General features: G+C 43.4%; 1 protein-coding gene across 4 annotated transcripts in view; it reads left to right on the plus strand.

The window, feature by feature from the left end:
• The first annotated feature begins 955 nt into the window (after positions 1-955).
• LOC124123071 (protein prune homolog 2-like) overlaps positions 956-21,204 on the plus strand; it is a 192,418-nt gene continuing 172,169 nt past the window's right edge. For 3 of the 4 annotated variants that reach the window (XM_048395103.1, XM_048395102.1, XM_048395106.1), the window contains exon 1: positions 956-1,097. The gene's annotated coding sequence lies outside the window, so the exon portion shown is untranslated. The remainder of the gene's footprint in view (positions 1,098-21,204) is intronic. The other variant, XM_048395105.1, reaches the window with a different exon arrangement.

Genomic DNA, 21,204 nt, shown 5'->3' on the forward strand with positions numbered 1-21,204 from the left:
TATTGAATAATATACATCTTCCATACATCCAGCGCCTAACGCTTATTGAATAATACACAACATCTTCCATACTTCCAGCCCCTAACGCTTATTGAATAATATACAACATCTTCCATACAACCAGCGCCTAACGCTTATTGAATAATATACAACATCTTCCATACAACCAAGCGCAAAACGCTTTTTGGATAATATTCAAAATCTTTCTCACAGAGGGCTGAACGCTTACTGAATAACTTCTTCAAGCACATTGCGGTGCAAGCATGCATGGCTTTGTGAAGGAACCGACTGCAGTTGTGCGTTTACACTGACATCATCCAAAACAATGATTGACATTTTCGATCATTTGTTCTCATTTTCTACAAATAAAACAAAGTAATAATGTAACTTCTTTCAGTGGCATTTAGAAGTTGGTGTGATGAAGTAAGACAAGTTCTATGGATGAACAACTTCTTTATTACAATTAGTGCGACGTTTCGGTGTAGACCCTAACACCTTTATCCAGCAAGTGATTGATAGTGGTAAACAACATAGGTATATATACTTATTAACATCAATTTACTGTATAAACATTGATGTTAATAAGTATATATACCTATGTTGTTTAGCACTAAGTACTCCAAAGTAACAATGATAGATCGTAAGATACTGAACAAGATAGACGTAACATGCTGCAGCTGCGGGTCTATTTCAATGCCTCTTGCCTGTTTTAGCGGGCATTCATCCAGAAGACCAACAATATTATTTGAATTGACCAAGGATTTGTCGCAAAGTTAAATACCATTTCTTTCAAGAAATCTATAATAATGCTTCACAGAAAACACAAGTCCCTCCGAAACTTACGATGACACTTTTTGGAAATAATTTAAACAACGGACGTAAAATATTTACGTCTGTGTTCAAACAAATAACGAAAATATCGTGTTCGTCTGAGGTTCGTAACATGTAATCCTTGTCTGACGACGAACGTAACACACAGTCGGTGCTTTCCCTTGGACCTCCGGCTGTTGTAAACACGCCCGTCCTTGTGAGATAACGGCAGTTCCAAAACCAAGGTGTACCCGGAGACTTGTATGACAGACAAACATCAGCTGTAGGTAAGTCTGCGTAGCTTTATTATTCCTGATAAAAACATTAAAGGCCAACGGATAGGATCGCTGTGATTGCTTAATGTGGTTGTGCTTTCTCTAAGTCGGCGGTCAGCTGGCGGAAGGGAGGAGGCGTTCACCGGTGGAGCCTTGATCTGATGTCAGTGTCAGACTTATCAACAGTGCACGCTCAATATAGGACGAGCGCCATCAGCCATGTCACCAAATGTACTCTGCGTGTACTCAACCCCTAATTCACTTCCTGTCTACACAGTTAGGTCTTCTCAATCTGAAGTTTGGTTCTCAGTCAGTGCGTCACAGTATAGAACTAGAAGCTAGATGATATGACATAGGAAGTGTCCATCTGTCACATTGCTAATGTCCAGTGTTCTATCCATGCCTTGTCATGCAGTGTCCTATGTTCTTCAAGCCAGGGTTGGAGCTGTGTCAATAGCCAAATACGACAATGTTGTTGACCCTATGTAGTCAAGTAAACAAATATATTATATAAATAGATCTATAAGATGGTAAAATATATATTTAATATCCTGAACTGAGTTAGAAATTGTTACTTGTCCCATAGTCCCCAACACTGTCCAACGATGAACCTTGTTGACATTTGCCCATTTTAAGTGTTTTGATATACGTTATCATTATAAAGACAACTGGACTAAATCTGTTAGTTAGTATGCAGCTAAACGTTCATAAATGAATCTAAACTTATCTTATGTATCATATATTCATATAAATTTCAACACATACAGACACACACGTAAATATACATATAGAGCTAAGAAAGCTACATATACATTGCAAAGAGCAATGAGGATTGAAGCATGGTTAATTTCACCATAAAACATTGTTATGTCATGACATCATTTCTGGAGATTGGAATATGCGTTTGCAGCGTGATGACGTCATATATGACGGGTTTTTTGAGAGGGAAGTGTCTCGTGAGCTGTTCCCCATAGATGTAGCTGGGGTACAAAGATAAACACAGTGGCCGAACGATTGCATCTGAAAGTGGGAGAGATATGACAATCTGGGGCATGATGAGAAAAGGTACCAGTAGATAACTGCATGACGTGAGGATTGTGAGAATGTGTGGGAAATACCAAATATGACTGACCTGTTCATAAAATGGAATTGTCCAACATTGCTGAGGTTGGATTCTATTCAAGAAGTCATTATCATTAAAATTAAGGTAACTATTTTTAAAGCATCAACTTATCAACTTCTTTAAAGAGGCTGTACATAATGTTGACTGTATCTCATGTAAGAAGTAAACGACTTGTCATTGTTTATCGTATAATATTTTTTTTATTTGAAGTTTTCACGAATTATGGCTTTTCCATTGGACGAGAGGTCGGTCACATGACACGCGAAACTGAAGTTCATACGTTTTTCGCGAGCCTCTATTCTTGAAATGACGTAAACACTGACAGACTGTTTTCATGTTCGAGAGAAATCCCTAGGAACACCCTTGCACAAATAAATATAAATATGTTGTTTCTCATCATTCTCATCTCTCTGTTTCACATCCTTTAAGACCCTTTAATCTTGAACTTAGCGTTTTAGCATACACGACGATAGGTCAGAGAGTTTGATTGAAGGATATACTTACTACAACCAATCCTAGAGAACAAAAGGAAGAAAAGCACATCCAAAGTATCGTAGTATCACCTCTATCCGTGTCTAAACTACAGTGACAGACTACAGACATCTATAAATTTACCTTTGAGTCTATTTGACACATCTTTACGATCATCATGATCGTCTACTTGATCAGTGATGACCAACACTTGAAACAGCCACAGGTTCATTAACAACTTTCGAAATCTCTCCCGTCATGTTTATCGTGTCGGACATTTTGTGAGTACCCTGATGATACGTAACGCAACTGAGCGTAACAAGAGACTGGGCTACCGTCTGCAAGGACAGCTAAATAAACTTGGAGGCAATAATTGTTTTACTCGTTTTTGAACACTGATTGGTTAACCGTGATCTATAAAGATTTTGACAAAGGGCGCATGTTGATTTATTTCTTCAGCCTAAACAAACAGACAAAAAGAACGGCGTAGCTCATCGGATGTCATCATTTGGAAATACCCCTAATTGTTATAGTTTAATAATAAAAAAGTATCCATGCAGTGAAAGCATTTTCGGATTTCGGATTGCGTTGATAATATGATTACTACTCCCTTGTTGTCATCCACGTTTTCTGGTGTAACCCTGCACTTGTGTATTTGTCTTCATTCACTGGATGCTCAGTTAATCAATTTATTACAGGTATAATTAGTGGTAGCACCACTCAGAATACATGACAAAGGTTTCCATTTGGGAGGTTACCAAGTGAGGTGAAATGTGTGTTATGTAATATGCATGTGGCAGCCCAGCAAGAGATGAATGATCAGTTGATTTACTTTTTTGTAAATCAACGGATCGTTCCTAGTCATCAAAGGATTAACAGAAAATATGTTGATTGATTAATCGCTGTTATCTTCCACAGTGGATATGTCAAAAGTGAATGTTTACATGTCTAGGTTTACTAAAACAAGGGGAATACACTCATATCATGGCATGAAGTGCCGATGTAAAAACAACATACTTTGTTTAAAGGGTTAACCGATAATACGTTGATTGATTGCTCATTGTTATCTAACTCAATGGTCTTTTTTAGGAACCGTGGACATTATGAAAATAGTTGTTACGTGGGCTTTCTCGGACGACCTTTTTGACTTGACACCTATGTGAAACACCTGAAACAATCTAAGTGATCAGTTGAGAAACGAACACGGGTTATAATATCCCGAAACGATATACTAGTATATATTTTAAAATAGTTGATTGTTACAGAGACACGTGACATCGAATAAGTTTCTTTGTTCAGCTGTAGACGTGTGGGATATTGTTCCTTTGTGTGGATATTCACGGATACATTCCTCGAACAAGGAAGCTGCCTAAAATTATACACATAAATTTGGTAGGTTGTAATTATGATATTTGCATTTTGTTTTCCTTCATTTGCTGTAGCATTGGACAGATTCATTCTTGTTCCTCTATGTCTTGGTTGGGAAATTCTTCGATGCGCGATAGTCGTTGTTTTCACAAGTCTTTTCCTTTGTAAGTGTGTATATATTGCAGTCAATTTGTAAAATGTGATTCTCTCAGGCAATTTATAAAATGGGTAAATATTTCAGTCGTTTTGACTGAAAAGTCTGTCCAATTCTTAAAAAACAGATTGACTAAAATTGATTAAGACAATCAAAAGGGCTTAAAAACAATATAGAAATGAACTTTTCATAGTGACATTTTCAGTCTCTTGGTGATGATGTTACACATAAAAATGCTTGGAATTCGTTGTCATAATAATACAGATGGACATATTTTTCTGTCAATTTGTAAAATAACTGAATATTCAGGCTTTTTATTGCACATTTTGACTGTAAAAATACAAACACGATAAAATAAGCAATACTCAGGAGACATATTTACTTTGTGTTGCAAGTCAAAATAGTGTCAACGAAAATCGCACAATTACCAAGAAAGTGACTTATCAAAACTTCGTCACCATTACCGATGATACCCACAAAGATACCTACATTTCCTTATTATTTCCAAAACTGTATTTCATTTGTTGATTTCCAAAACTGTGTTTCATTTTGTTGATGAATGTGACCATACACCCTTATACTATCAATAAAAGTGACAAATGCGCTTACGAATTGCGCAGCACAAGTCGCGAACTAATCTAGGCTTCTGCTATATCATCCGGGTACTCACGGGAAAAAACAATAACAAAGGCAACAACCAGTCCCGGGGAGTTGCTTTAGATCACTGCCCCTTTAACAGACCTTTCTCACCTAATGAGGATATTATTTTAATACAGTTGTTGTAAAGAAACTAGTTGTTCCTGTAGCCCATGCTGAGCTGACATACGTTCATGTCACCTCTTAAGGAACTATTTTATTTCACCGATCAGCTGGTTCTTGAATGGCTGTAAACAGTGTAAACATGTCACACATACTTAATATAATTGTGTATAAATCTAGGTCTACTTCCCTTGAGGTAAAAAATAGTATATAAAAATTATAAGAATTGGCTTACACTTTCACTTTGTGTGAGTTCATTGGAGTATGAACCTTCAAAGAGTTAGGGCCAAACATTGTGAGTTTGAAGGTTCATACTCCAATGAACTCACACTAAGTGAAAGTCTATTCTTAACTAAAACACTGTAGGAAGAATAAACAACTCAGGGCTGTGTCCCTCATGGTCCCTGCAGTGTTTTATTGTATGATAAACAACTCCCACTCATTGTATATTTCTTTTATATTGTATTTTTAATACACAAGAGACATGTGATATGAATATTATTAGGGCATCTAAATAACATAAGACATAAATGATTTGAACAATATGTGTATCATATGTAAATACAACAGATGGTTAAGAAATATTATAAGTACATTTAAATACATGTATATGCTATATATAGAAATCATTTTGCACTTTTGGAAGCCATATTCCATATTGACAGCAAGAGAAGACAGGCCAGCACAATAACATGTCTGTAAAAATTGTCGTAATTTTAGAGAAGACTAGTGTCAGAACACAATTGTCAGCTCCTACTGACATCTACTGGTCACTATTACGTAACTAGGATACATTCTTTCATAATGTCCTAATTAGTTTTGATGCTGATTGTGCTTCGGCCTTCACAAGTTCCACATCATTGTATATATTATGGAATATCGCGTGTTATGTATTCTTCTCTGTACTAATGTACCAATGCGGAATATTGAACCAAGGTCTTCAGCATGTTGAGTGAACACTTAAACAAAAACACTACTCAACTGCCCCTAAAAACACAGAATATATTTGGATTTGAGAAAAATAACTCAGAAAATGTAGTTATATCCATTACAGCTCAAATATAGGTTTGATTGGTAGTTTAACATATTCAAGGTACATGTTGTTGCCAGGTGATTTCAAAACTGAAGCGCAATGGTGACCCAAGAAATCTGTAAACTCAATTGTGAAATCAGTAAATGACCACACAGGGTCAATGACTAATCAGTAAATTGTGTTGAAACAGACAGCCTTAGGTTTACAATCACACAAGGCAATACAACAGGTCAGTAGGCCCTAGAATTACTGATTATACACTCCCGAATGTCCAGAGATTTTTGTCAGTCAAATGTCTTGAAACTTGCCTGTCTCCGTTCTTGAATCTGGAGTAGCGTATGAGGCTGGCAGGGGTTCAGTGTTTTCTTGGCGGTATCCAGTCTGCAGCTGGCAGGGGTTCAGTGTTTTCTTGGCGGTATCCAATCTGCAGCTGGCAGGGGTTCAGTGTTTTCTTGGCGGTATCCAATCTGCAGCTAGCAGGGGTTCAGTGTTTTCTTGGCGGTATCCAATCTGCAGCTGGCAGGGGTTCAGTGTTTTCTTGGCGGTATCCAGTCTGCAGCTGGCAGGGGTTCAGTGTTTTCTTGGCGGTATCCAATCTGCAGCTGGCAGGGGTTCAGTGTTTTCTTGGCGGTATCCAATCTGCAGCTAGCAGGGGTTCAGTGTTTTCTTGGCGGTATCCAATCTGCAGCTGGCAGGGGTTCAGTGTTTTCTTGGCGGTGTCCAATCTGCAGCTGGCAGGGGTTCAGTGTTTTCTTGGCGGTATCCATTCTGCACTTGACAAGCAAAACAGAAACAAGTCCAAAACAAATTGGTCCATGAACTCCATACTTACACTACAAGTTACTAATAAATGTTCGTATTTCTATGTGACTATGCACGCATTCCCTCTGACTTTTATAGGTTTGTGTTTAGCTTCAGTAGACTTCAGTGCATGCATGGTCACAGTGTTTTTGCTATGGCTCCGGTAAAACAATTCCTTATCAGATATTTTGCATCCAACCCTATCTGTACCCGTCATTAATATAGAAAATCAGAAGACATTTGTATGCCACCGAGGTGTTTATTGAAATTGTTCAGCTGAAATGACACGAGTGTTATATTTAAAATATATAGAAGTCTGCTGGTGCATTGCAGTGGGCATGGACTAATTTTTGGCGTAATACAGGTGTTCTTTGCTTAAATAAAGTGATTCCATGGCTGACCCATGTCACTTACTTTGTACTGTTCACTACAGGTTCTTGTGGCAATGACTAAATAATCAATCTGTGAAGTTATTATTGTTGACTTATTTGTTCATAAACAAGGAGAATAAATCCCCCTGTGCAATGTGTGCACACTTGTATATACATTTATACCTTTATAAATGCAAAACATATTGAAGTCAGTTCCTAACTGATTCATGTTTTTTTATATGTTTATGTCATATTTAGCGTATTTATAAGATGTACTGCTAAAAGCATCAACACACAACTAGTTTTAAAGACATTTGTATGTTAAGGACTGTTTATTTGGTCGAAACATTTTCATCTTGACTAACTTTTAATGAGGAGCCATAACAAAGTGAACTGTTCAATGTAGTACATTGTTTGAGTAGTTCATTGCAAGTGTATGTGGTCTGTTGAGGCCATTTGTATGTTAGTTGAATGTGATAGTGTTCCAAATGTACACAGAAATGGAAAAGAATGAGTACCGAGCAGTCATCAAGTTTAGAGAAGTTCTCATCAAGAAGTTCATGACTGCATGTCACAAGTTTATGGGGATAAGTACCCCAGGTGTTCCACTGTTAAACATTGGGCAGCTATGTTTAAGGCTGGGAAAACAAGCATTGATAATGACCCTAGGTCTGGACGTCCATCAACTTCCATCAATGAAGATAAGAAAATTTAGAGCAAATTGAGGAGAATTTTGTCACATTCAAATAGAGATTAGTAACGAGTGCTGAAACATGGGTCTACCACTATGATCCTGAGCCAACATGTCAATCCATAGAATGATACCATTGCACTTCTCCCGCACTAAAGAAATTCAAGTTTTCAAGATCAGTGAAGAAAGTTATGGCAACTGTATTCTGAGATGCAAAGGGTGTGATCCTTGTTGATTACCGGTGCCTATTTTGCTGAATAGCTTCATCGCTTGAGAGATTCTATCAAAGAAAAGCGGCAAGGAATGCTGACTGCTGGATTTCTACTGCTTCATGACAATGCAAAGGCTGCTGTACGACAATGTGAGTTCGAAGAGCTTCCTCACCCTCCATACCCGCCAGAGTTCACACCAAGTGATTTCCACCTGTATCCTTACTGAAAGAACACCTTGTGGAAAGTGCATGACGACAAAAAGCTGTCGTAAATGGGTATATAAGGGTTGTTTCAGAAAATGTCTTCCTGTCTGATAATTGAAAAGCTTCACTTTTGATATGAGAAGTGTATTGAAAAGCAGGGAGGTTATGTTGAAAAATATAATTAGAAACAATTTCACAATTGTTGGTTTTGTTTGTAAGGCTTTGAACTTTTTGACCAACCCTCAAAAAGTAAGTGATTAAAGAATTTATGAACAGTGAAATCTTGATGAGTAATGTAGAGGTGCGTGTACTACCAAGCCCTGGTTGTAACAGCAATGGGGTCACAATACAATGCTTATCCCGATACTGTCGGTGCAATGACAGCTAGACACTAAATGTGTAACAGCAATGGGGTCACAATACAATGCCTATCCCGATACTGTCGATGCGATGACAGCTAGACACTAGAGGTGTAACAGCAATGGGGTCACAATACAATGCCTATCCCAATACTGTCGATGCGATGACAGCTAGACACTAGAGGTGTGACAGCAATGGGGTCATAATACAATGCCTATCCCGATACTGTCGATGCGATGACAGCTAGACACTAGAGGTGTGACAGCAATGGGGTCATAATACAATGCCTATCCCGATACTGTCGATGCGATGACAGCTAGACACTAGAGGTGTGACAGCAATGGGGTCACAATACAATGCCTATCCCGATACTGTCGGTGCGATGACAGCTAGACACTAGAGGTGTAACAGCAATGGGGTCACAATGCAATGCTTATTCCAATACTGTCGATGCGATGACAGCTAGACACTAGAGGTGTGACAGCAATGGGGTCACAATACAATGCCTATCCCGATACTGTCGATGCGATGACAGCTAGACACTAGAGGTGTAACAGCAATGGGATCACAATACAATGCTTATCCAGATACTGTCGGTGCGATGACAGCTAGACACTAGAGGTGTGACAGCAATGGGGTCACAATACAATGCCTATCCCAATACTGTCGATGCGATGACAGCTAGACACTAGAGGTGTGACAGCAATGGGGTCATAATACAATGCCTATCCCGATACTGTCGATGCGATGACAGCTAGACACTAGAGGTGTAACAGCAATGGGGTCACAATACAATGCTTATCCTGATACTGTGGATGAGATGACAGCTAGACACTAGAGGTGTGACAGCAATGGGGTCACAATACAATGCTTATCCCGATACTGTCAGTGCGATGACAGCTAGACACTAGAGGTGTGACAGCAATGGGGTCACAATACAATGCCTATACCGATACTGTCGATGCGATGACAGCTAGACACTAGAGGTGTAACAGCAATGGGGTCACAATACAATGCCTATCCCGATACTGTCGATGCGATGACAGCTAGACACTAGAGGTGTGACAGCAATGGGGTCATAATACAATGCCTATCCCGATACTGTCGATGCGATGACAGCTAGACACTAGAGGTGTAACAGCAATGGGGTCACAATACAATGCTTATCCTGATACTGTGGATGAGATGACAGCTAGACACTAGAGGTGTGACAGCAATGGGGTCACAATACAATGCCTATCCCGATACTGTCGATGCGATGACAGCTAGACACTAGAGGTGTAACAGCAATGGGGTCACAATACAATGCCTATCCCAATACTGTCGATGCGATGACAGCTAGACACTAGAGGTGTGACAGCAATGGGGTCATAATACAATGCCTATCCCGATACTGTCGATGCGATGACAGCTAGACACTAGAGGTGTGACAGCAATGGGGTCATAATACAATGCCTATCCCGATACTGTCGATGCGATGACAGCTAGACACTAGAGGTGTGACAGCAATGGGGTCACAATACAATGCCTATCCCGATACTGTCGATGCGATGACAGCTAGACACTAGAGGTGTAACAGCAATGGGATCACAATGCAATGCTTATTCCAATACTGTGGATGCGATGACAGCTAGACACTAGAGGTGTGACAGCAATGGGGTCACAATACAATGCCTATCCCGATACTGTCGATGCGATGACAGCTAGACACTAGAGGTGTAACAGCAATGGGATCACAATACAATGCTTATCCAGATACTGTCGGTGCGATGACAGCTAGACACTAGAGGTGTGACAGCAATGGGGTCACAATACAATGCCTATCCCGATACTGTCGATGCGATGACAGCTAGACACTAGAGGTGTGACAGCAATGGGGTCATAATACAATGCCTATCCCGATACTGTCGATGCGATGACAGCTAGACACTAGAGGTGTAACAGCAATGGGGTCACAATACAATGCTTATCCTGATACTGTGGATGAGATGACAGCTAGACACTAGAGGTGTGACAGCAATGGGGTCACAATACAATGCTTATCCCGATACTGTCAGTGCGATGACAGCTAGACACTAGAGGTGTGACAGCAATGGGGTCATAATACAATGCCTATCCCGATACTGTCGATGCGATGACAGCTAGACACTAGAGGTGTAACAGCAATGGGGTCACAATACAATGCCTATCCCGATACTGTCGATGCGATGACAGCTAGACACTAGAGGTGTGACAGCAATGGGGTCATAATACAATGCCTATCCCGATACTGTCGATGCGATGACAGCTAGACACTAGAGGTGTAACAGCAATGGGGTCACAATACAATGCTTATCCTGATACTGTGGATGAGATGACAGCTAGACACTAGAGGTGTGACAGCAATGGGGTCACAATACAATGCCTATCCCGATACTGTCGATGCGATGACAGCTAGACACTAGAGGTGTAACAGCAATGGGATCACAATGCAATGCTTATCCCAATACTGTCGGTGCGATGACAGCTAGACACTAGAGGTGTAACAGCAATGGGGTCACAATAAAATGCTTATCCCGATACTGTGGGTGCAATGACAGCTAGACACTAGAGGTGTAACAGCAATGGGGTCACAATGCAATGCTTATCCCAATACTGTCGGTGCGATGACAGCTAGATACTAGAGGTGTAACAGCAATGGGGTCACAATGCAATGACTATCCTGATACTGTGGGTGCTATACGATTTGTATCCCAATACTTTTATTTTTATTTTATAAAGTCGATTTTCATTCTTTTTGCAGGATACTGTAGGGCAGAAACCTGGGCTAGAAGGCACTGGGAATGTTGTATTATTTATAGCTGACTGGGAAATACAGGAGAACAATTTCTGTTATTGTTCACGTGTCTTACAGCAGTATTGTGAAATGTATCGCATGTATTACGATACAGGGGTTGTAAATCTATGTATTTTTCTTGGGTACAAAATGTCCTGGCAAAATCTAGTTCAAAACACAGATGAGACACTGTTATCTTGACCGCACCTTTTGTTGATTGAGCTTTTATCTTAAAAAGTCTAGTTTCCAGGCTGGTATAATTGAGTTATATTTTGGCAGGACTAACGAGTTTTTGCATAGTCCAATCAAAATCGCATAACAATATCAAAATCGGGTTCATAAACTGTCGTGCAGATTTTGGTAGATTGCAGGATTTGCAGAGCATGTGCACTGCCAACTCAGTGTCAACAGATATTTTCAAAATCTTTTCATGTTTTTAATCAAGGTGCTCACATGATTTGATGGACTTTGACATGTAAGACCAGTTTTATTGCAATATAGATCTTGGTTATTGATCAGATCGTCTTGACTGGGTGCCACCATTTTGTTTGAAGCAAATGCAAGTGATACAAGAGGCGGAATCTGATTGGTTCAAAGGAGAGGCATAGAAGGGACACAACTCGTAATAGCCACTGGTGGCTCTACGATCGACCCCAGGAATACGAGCCTGGTTAGGCAAGGGTTAACTCCCTTGCCTTGGGAAGATGAGTGTAGCGATGAATGATTTTTTTTGTCAGTCCCAGACAAATTCTGCAATTTCCTGATCTGAGAAAGATTTGCAGAAAATGTAACTTACCGCAGAATTGCAGAAAAATCGCAGAATTTTCCTTTTTTATCAGCAATACATTAATGTTAATAATTTTCAAGCTTTTTAATGAAATTTTGCATTTTGATGATGCAAAGACATTAAAGGCAATGATTTTTTATTAATGGTTTATGGATGCGGCGCACTTTCAAAATGAAAAAGTGGAAATATATTGAAATTAAATTTCAGAATATTTTTTTTAACTGGCAAAAGAAATTTTATTTGAAAAATGACAACAGTGAGATAAAAACAACTTTCTGTCCTGTACATTAAAAGCCATTTTCGTACACTTTGGAAACAGGCAATGATTACAAATGACTTTCAACACTGAAATATATAGCGATCTCCTATGCGGGACTGATGCCAGCTGGGAGGCTGCTCTGTCCTTCGATACCATGTGTTTTGCAATAACCTCATCCATATTCATGCTAATATTTTCTTGACTATAGTGCACAATTTAGGAAAAACCCACACAGCTGTGTGGAGAGGTGTTCATATATTACACACCTACAATGAGTTTTTATTTATTTTTAGGAAGAAGCACATAACAATGGAAATACCATGTCAACAAATATGTACTCAAACATGCAAGTATATCCCCGACATATAATGAGGGGGAATATAGCAATCAGCCAGTCTGTCTGTCTGTCCATCCGTCCGTCCGTAATCATTTCCTTTTGCGGGGTAGAACGCGAAAACCATTCAGTGTATTTGATCGAAACTTGGCGAATCTGTCAGTCATATAATGAAGTGGTGCCTTTTGCTATTTAGGAATTTTAGAAATTTTTATTTTTTACGTTTCCATGGCAACAAGTTGGACTAAGGTTCTATAGGGTAGAGTTCGTTTCCGGAACATAACTCAAAACCCATTCAATACTTTCTAACAAAACTTTGCATGTCTGTCAGACTCATGCTGAACTGGTGCCTTTTTCTATGTAGGAATTTTAGAAATTTTTATTTTTTACGTTTCCATGGTAACAAGTTGGACTTATGTTCTATAAAAGTGGTGTTCGTTTCCGGAGCGTAACTAAAAAAACGTCAAATACTTTGTTACAAAACTTTGCATGTCTACCAGGCACATACTGAACTTGTGCCTTTTGCTATTCAGGAATTTTAGAAATTTTTATTTTTTACCTTTCCTTGGCAACAAGTTGGATTTAAGTTTTAATAAAGGGTGGGTTCACTTATAGTTTACAATCTTTCTGTTTTCAAACCTGCCTTTCGAAACTACATAGCAGCCAATGTGGTTTTTATTTAGTTTTTTTTTCTCTACGTAACTAATTTTTTGATGCTCCAATCCAATAGCCAAGAAATAGATAAAATGTGGGCTTATCAAAACCATGTTGTTTAAAGATTTACATGCAAGCTTCCTTTTAATGTTGGTTATGTTTAACTAGGTATGAGAACTCGGACCCTGGTATCAAATCACTGATATGGTTAGTAAAAGTGTTGGCGCTCCATGGCACAGACCATGTCACCAATTAGACACCAGATCCTCCGGGATGATGTTATTGCGGGCCAAGTAATCAAGTTAATCAATGTCTACTTGGTCAACCTAACATCATTTTATTGATCAGTGTTTGTTAATATTAATGTGAGTTTTGCAATTTCCATATGTCTAGGTGTCAAATTAGCAAAATTAATCAGACTCATTAATCAATGGTCAGAAGTTTGATGTCTCCATGTGTCAGGCTGTATTGTCAGGAGCAGACAGCAGGAAGCTGGTATACAGAGGTTTGATATCTCCATGTGTCAGGCTGTATTGTCAGGAGCAGGCAGCAGGAAGCTGGTATACAGAGGTTTGATATCTCCATGTGTCAGGCTGTATTGTCAGGAGCAGGCAGCAGTAGGCTGGTACAGAGGTTTGATGTCTCCATGTGTCAGGCTATATTGTCAGGAGCAGGCAGCAGGAAGCTGGTACCGAGGTTTGATGTCTCCATGTGTCCGGCTATATTGTCAGGAGCAGGCAGCAGTAGGCTGGTACAGAGGTTTGATGTCTCCATGTGTCAGGCTGTATTGTCAGGAGCAGGCAGCAGTAGGCTGGTACAGAGGTTTGATGTCTCCATGTGTCAGGCTGTATTGTCAGGAGCAGGCAGCAGGAAGCTGGTATACAGAGGTTTGATGTCTCCATGTGTCAGGCTGTATTGTCAGGAGCAGGCAGCAGGAAGCGGGTATACAGAGGTTTGATGTCTCCATGTGTCAGGCTGTATTGTCAGGAGCAGGCAGCAGGAAGCTGGTATACAGAGGTTTGATATCTCCATGTGTCAGGCTGTATTGTCAGGAGCAGGCAGCAGTAGGCTGGTACAGAGGTTTGATGTCTCCATGTGTCAGGCTATATTGTCAGGAGCAGGCAGCAGGAAGCTGGTACCGAGGTTTGATGTCTCCATGTGTCCGGCTATATTGTCAGGAGCAGGCAGCAGTAGGCTGGTACAGAGGTTTGATGTCTCCATGTGTCAGGCTGTATTGTCAGGAGCAGGCAGCAGTAGGCTGGTACAGAGGTTTGATGTCTCCATGTGTCAGGCTGTATTGTCAGGAGCAGGCAGCAGGAAGCTGGTATACAGAGGTTTGATGTCTCCATGTGTCAGGCTGTATTGTCAGGAGCAGGCAGCAGGAAGCGGGTATACAGAGGTTTGATGTCTCCATGTGTCAGGCTGTATTGTCAGGAGCAGGCAGCAGGAAGCTGGTATACAGAGGTTTGATGTCTCTATGTGTCAGGATGTATTGTCAGTAGCAGGCAGCAGGAATCTGGTATACAGAGGTTTGATGTCTCTATGTGTCAGGCTGTATTGTCAGGAGCAGGCATCAGGAAGCTGGTAAACGGAGGTTTGATGTCTCCATGTGTCAGGCTGTATTGTCAGGAGCAGGCAGCAGGAAGCTGGTACAGAGGTTTGATGTCTCCATGTGCCAGGCTGTATTGTAAGGAGCAGGCAACAGGATGCTGGTACAGTGGTTTGATGTCTCCATGTGTCAGGCTGTATTGTCAGTAGCAGGAAGCAGTAGGCTGGTACCGTGGTTTGATGTCTCCATGTGTCAGGCTGTATTGTCAGGAGCAGGCAACAGGATGCTGGTACAGTGGTTTGATGTCTCCATGTGTCAGGCTGTATTGTCAGTAGCAGGAAGCAGTAGGCTGGTACCGTGGTTTGATGTCTCCATGTGTCAGGCTGTATTGTCAGGAGCAGGCAACAGGATGCTGGTACAGTGGTTTGATGTCTCCATGTGTCAGGCTGTATTGTCAGTAGCAGGAAGCAGTAGGCTGGTACCGTGGTTTGATGTCTTCATGTGTCAGGCTGTATTGTCAGGAGCAGGCAGCAGGAGGCTGGTACCGAGGTTTGATGTCTCCATGTGTCAGGCTGTATTGTCAGGAGCAGGCAGCAGTAGGCTGGTACCGAGGTTTGATGTCTCCATGTGTCAGGCTGTATTGTCAGGAGCAGACAGCAGGAGGCTGGTACCGAGGTTTGATGTCTCCATGTGTCAGGCTGTATTGTCAGGAGCAGGCAGCAGTAGGCTGGTACCGAGGTTTGATGTCTCCATGTGTCAGGCTGTATTGTCAGGAGCAGACAGCAGGAGGCTGGTACCGAGGTTTGATGTCTCCATGTGTCAGGCTGTATTGTCAGGAGCAGGCAGCAGTAGGCTGGTACAGAGGTTTGATGTCTCCATGTGTCAGGCTGTATTGTCAGGAGCAGGCAGCAGTAGGCTGGTACAGAGGTTTGATGTCTCCATGTGTCAGGCTGTATTGTCAGGAGCAGGCAGCAGGAAGCTGGTATACAGAGGTTTGATGTCTCCATGTGTCAGGCTGTATTGTCAGGAGCAGGCAGCAGGAAGCGGGTATACAGAGGTTTGATGTCTCCATGTGTCAGGCTGTATTGTCAGGAGCAGGCAGCAGGAAGCTGGTATACAGAGGTTTGATATCTCCATGTGTCAGGCTGTATTGTCAGGAGCAGGCAGCAGTAGGCTGGTACAGAGGTTTGATGTCTCCATGTGTCAGGCTATATTGTCAGGAGCAGGCAGCAGGAAGCTGGTACCGAGGTTTGATGTCTCCATGTGTCCGGCTATATTGTCAGGAGCAGGCAGCAGTAGGCTGGTACAGAGGTTTGATGTCTCCATGTGTCAGGCTGTATTGTCAGGAGCAGGCAGCAGTAGGCTGGTACAGAGGTTTGATGTCTCCATGTGTCAGGCTGTATTGTCAGGAGCAGGCAGCAGGAAGCTGGTATACAGAGGTTTGATGTCTCCATGTGTCAGGCTGTATTGTCAGGAGCAGGCAGCAGGAAGCGGGTATACAGAGGTTTGATGTCTCCATGTGTCAGGCTGTATTGTCAGGAGCAGGCAGCAGGAAGCTGGTATACAGAGGTTTGATGTCTCTATGTGTCAGGATGTATTGTCAGTAGCAGGCAGCAGGAATCTGGTATACAGAGGTTTGATGTCTCTATGTGTCAGGCTGTATTGTCAGGAGCAGGCATCAGGAAGCTGGTAAACGGAGGTTTGATGTCTCCATGTGTCAGGCTGTATTGTCAGGAGCAGGCAGCAGGAAGCTGGTACAGAGGTTTGATGTCTCCATGTGCCAGGCTGTATTGTAAGGAGCAGGCAACAGGATGCTGGTACAGTGGTTTGATGTCTCCATGTGTCAGGCTGTATTGTCAGTAGCAGGAAGCAGTAGGCTGGTACCGTGGTTTGATGTCTCCATGTGTCAGGCTGTATTGTCAGGAGCAGGCAACAGGATGCTGGTACAGTGGTTTGATGTCTCCATGTGTCAGGCTGTATTGTCAGTAGCAGGAAGCAGTAGGCTGGTACCGTGGTTTGATGTCTCCATGTGTCAGGCTGTATTGTCAGGAGCAGGCAACAGGATGCTGGTACAGTGGTTTGATGTCTCCATGTGTCAGGCTGTATTGTCAGTAGCAGGAAGCAGTAGGCTGGTACCGTGGTTTGATGTCTTCATGTGTCAGGCTGTATTGTCAGGAGCAGGCAGCAGGAGGCTGGTACCGAGGTTTGATGTCTCCATGTGTCAGGCTGTATTGTCAGGAGCAGGCAGCAGTAGGCTGGTACCGAGGTTTGATGTCTCCATGTGTCAGGCTGTATTGTCAGGAGCAGACAGCAGGAGGCTGGTACCGAGGTTTGATGTCTCCATGTGTCAGGCTGTATTGTCAGGAGCAGGCAGCAGTAGGCTGGTACAGAGGTTTGATGTCTCCATGTGTCAGGCTGTATTGTCAGGAGCAGGCAGCAGTAGGCTGGTACAGAGGTTTGATGTCTCCATGTGTCAGGCTGTATTGTCAGGAGCAGGCAGCAGGAAGCTGGTATACAGAGGTTTGATGTCTCCATGTGTCAGGCTGTATTGTCAGGAGCAGGCAGCAGGAAGCGGGTATACAGAGGTTTGATGTCTCCATGTGTCAGGCTGTATTGTCAGGAGCAGGCAGCAGGAAGCTGGTATACAGAGGTTTGATATCTCCATGTGTCAGGCTGTATTGTCAGGAGCAGGCAGCAGTAGGCTGGTACAGAGGTTTGATGTCTCCATGTGTCAGGCTATATTGTCAGGAGCAGGCAGCAGGAAGCTGGTACCGAGGTTTGATGTCTCCATGTGTCCGGCTATATTGTCAGGAGCAGGCAGCAGTAGGCTGGTACAGAGGTTTGATGTCTCCATGTGTCAGGCTGTATTGTCAGGAGCAGGCAGCAGTAGGCTGGTACAGAGGTTTGATGTCTCCATGTGTCAGGCTGTATTGTCAGGAGCAGGCAGCAGGAAGCTGGTATACAGAGGTTTGATGTCTCCATGTGTCAGGCTGTATTGTCAGGAGCAGGCAGCAGGAAGCGGGTATACAGAGGTTTGATGTCTCCATGTGTCAGGCTGTATTGTCAGGAGCAGGCAGCAGGAAGCTGGTATACAGAGGTTTGATGTCTCTATGTGTCAGGATGTATTGTCAGTAGCAGGCAGCAGGAATCTGGTATACAGAGGTTTGATGTCTCTATGTGTCAGGCTGTATTGTCAGGAGCAGGCATCAGGAAGCTGGTAAACGGAGGTTTGATGTCTCCATGTGTCAGGCTGTATTGTCAGGAGCAGGCAGCAGGAAGCTGGTACAGAGGTTTGATGTCTCCATGTGCCAGGCTGTATTGTAAGGAGCAGGCAACAGGATGCTGGTACAGTGGATTGATGTCTCCATGTGTCAGGCTGTATTGTCAGTAGCAGGAAGCAGTAGGCTGGTACCGTGGTTTGATGTCTCCATGTGTCAGGCTGTATTGTCAGGAGCAGGCAACAGGATGCTGGTACAGTGGTTTGATGTCTCCATGTGTCAGGCTGTATTGTCAGTAGCAGGAAGCAGTAGGCTGGTACCGTGGTTTGATGTCTCCATGTGTCAGGCTGTATTGTCAGGAGCAGGCAACAGGATGCTGGTACAGTGGTTTGATGTCTCCATGTGTCAGGCTGTATTGTCAGTAGCAGGAAGCAGTAGGCTGGTACCGTGGTTTGATGTCTTCATGTGTCAGGCTGTATTGTCAGGAGCAGGCAGCAGGAGGCTGGTACCGAGGTTTGATGTCTCCATGTGTCAGGCTGTATTGTCAGGAGCAGGCAGCAGTAGGCTGGTACCGAGGTTTGATGTCTCCATGTGTCAGGCTGTATTGTCAGGAGCAGACAGCAGGAGGCTGGTACCGAGGTTTGATGTCTCCATGTGTCAGGCTGTATTGTCAGGAGCAGGCAGCAGTAGGCTGGTACCGAGGTTTGATGTCTCCATGTGTCAGGCTGTATTGTCAGGAGCAGACAGCAGGAGGCTGGTACCGAGGTTTGATGTCTCCATGTGTCAGGCTGTATTGTCAGGAGCAGGCAGCAGTAGGCTGGTACAGAGGTTTGATGTCTCCATGTGTCAGGCTGTATTGTCAGGAGCAGGCAGCAGTAGGCTGGTACAGAGGTTTGATGTCTCCATGTGTCAGGCTGTATTGTCAGGAGCAGGCAGCAGGAAGCTGGTATACAGAGGTTTGATGTCTCCATGTGTCAGGCTGTATTGTCAGGAGCAGGCAGCAGGAAGCGGGTATACAGAGGTTTGATGTCTCCATGTGTCAGGCTGTATTGTCAGGAGCAGGCAGCAGGAAGCTGGTATACAGAGGTTTGATATCTCCATGTGTCAGGCTGTATTGTCAGGAGCAGGCAGCAGTAGGCTGGTACAGAGGTTTGATGTCTCCATGTGTCAGGCTATATTGTCAGGAGCAGGCAGCAGGAAGCTGGTACCGAGGTTTGATGTCTCCATGTGTCCGGCTATATTGTCAGGAGCAGGCAGCAGTAGGCTGGTACAGAGGTTTGATGTCTCCATGTGTCAGGCTGTATTGTCAGGAGCAGGCAGCAGTAGGCTGGTACAGAGGTTTGATGTCTCCATGTGTCAGGCTGTATTGTCAGGAGCAGGCAGCAGGAAGCTGGTATACAGAGGTTTGATGTCTCCATGTGTCAGGCTGTATTGTCAGGAGCAGGCAGCAGGAAGCGGGTATACAGAGGTTTGATGTCTCCATGTGTCAGGCTGTATTGTCAGGAGCAGGCAGCAGGAAGCTGGTATACAGAGGTTTGATGTCTCTATGTGTCAGGATGTATTGTCAGTAGCAGGCAGCAGGAATCTGGTATACAGAGGTTTGATGTCTCTATGTGTCAGGCTGTATTGTCAGGAGCAGGCATCAGGAAGCTGGTAAACGGAGGTTTGATGTCTCCATGTGTCAGGCTGTATTGTCAGGAGCAGGCAGCAGGAAGCTGGTACAGAGGTTTGATGTCTCCATGTGCCAGGCTGTATTGTAAGGAGCAGGCAACAGGATGCTGGTACAGTGGTTTGATGTCTCCATGTGTCAGGCTGTATTGTCAGTAGCAGGAAGCAGTAGGCTGGTACCGTGGTTTGATGTCTCCATGTGTCAGGCTGTATTGTCAGGAGCAGGCAACAGGATGCTGGTACAGTGGTTTGATGTCTCCATGTGTCAGGCTGTATTGTCAGTAGCAGGAAGCAGTAGGCTGGTACCGTGGTTTGATGTCTCCATGTGTCAGGCTGTATTGTCAGGAGCAGGCAACAGGATGCTGGTACAGTGGTTTGATGTCTCCATGTGTCAGGCTGTATTGTCAGTAGCAGGAAGCAGTAGGCTGGTACCGTGGTTTGATGTCTTCATGTGTCAGGCTGTATTGTCAGGAGCAGGCAGCAGGAGGCTGGTACCGAGGTTTGATGTCTCCATGTGTCAGGCTGTATTGTCAGGAGCAGGCAGCAGTAGGCTGGTACCGAGGTTTGATGTCTCCATGTGTCAGGCTGTATTGTCAGGAGCAGACAGCAGGAGGCTGGTACCGAGGTTTGATGTCTCCATGTGTCAGGCTGTATTGTCAGGAGCAGGCAGCAGGAAGCGGGTATACATAGGTTGGATGTCTCCATGTGTCAGGCTGTATTGTCAGGAGCAGACAGCAGGAGGCTGGTACCGAGGTTTGATGTCTCCATGTGTCAGGCTGTATTGTCAGGAGCAGGCAGCAGGAAGCGGGTATACAGAGGTTGGATGTCTCCATGTGTCAGGCTGTATTGTCAGGAGCAGACAGCAGGAGGCTGGTACCGAGGTTTGATGTCTCCATGTGTCAGGCTGTATTGTCAGGAGCAGACAGCAGGAGGCTGGTACCGAGGTTTGATGTCTCCATGTGTCAGGCTGTATTGTCAGGAGCAGGCAGCAGGAAGCGGGTATACAGAGGTTTGATGTCTCCATGTGTCAGGCTGTATTGTCAGGAGCAGGCAGCAGGAAGCGGGTATACAGAGGTTTGATGTCTCCATGTGTCAGGCTGTATTGTCAGGAGCAGACAGCAGTAGGCTGGTACCGAGGTTTGATGTCTCCATGTGTCAGGCTGTATTGTAAGGAGCAGGCAGCAGGAAGCTGGTACAGAGGTTTGATGTCTCCATGTGTCAGGCTGTGCTGTCAGGAGCAGGCAGCAGGAAGCTGGTATACAGATTGCTCTACATGCTTCTTGCATCTG

The sequence above is a fragment of the Haliotis rufescens genome, unplaced genomic scaffold, assembly GCF_023055435.1.
Source record: "Haliotis rufescens isolate VD_foot unplaced genomic scaffold, xgHalRufe1.0.p SCAF_14, whole genome shotgun sequence".
NCBI lineage: Eukaryota > Metazoa > Mollusca > Gastropoda > Lepetellida > Haliotidae > Haliotis > Haliotis rufescens.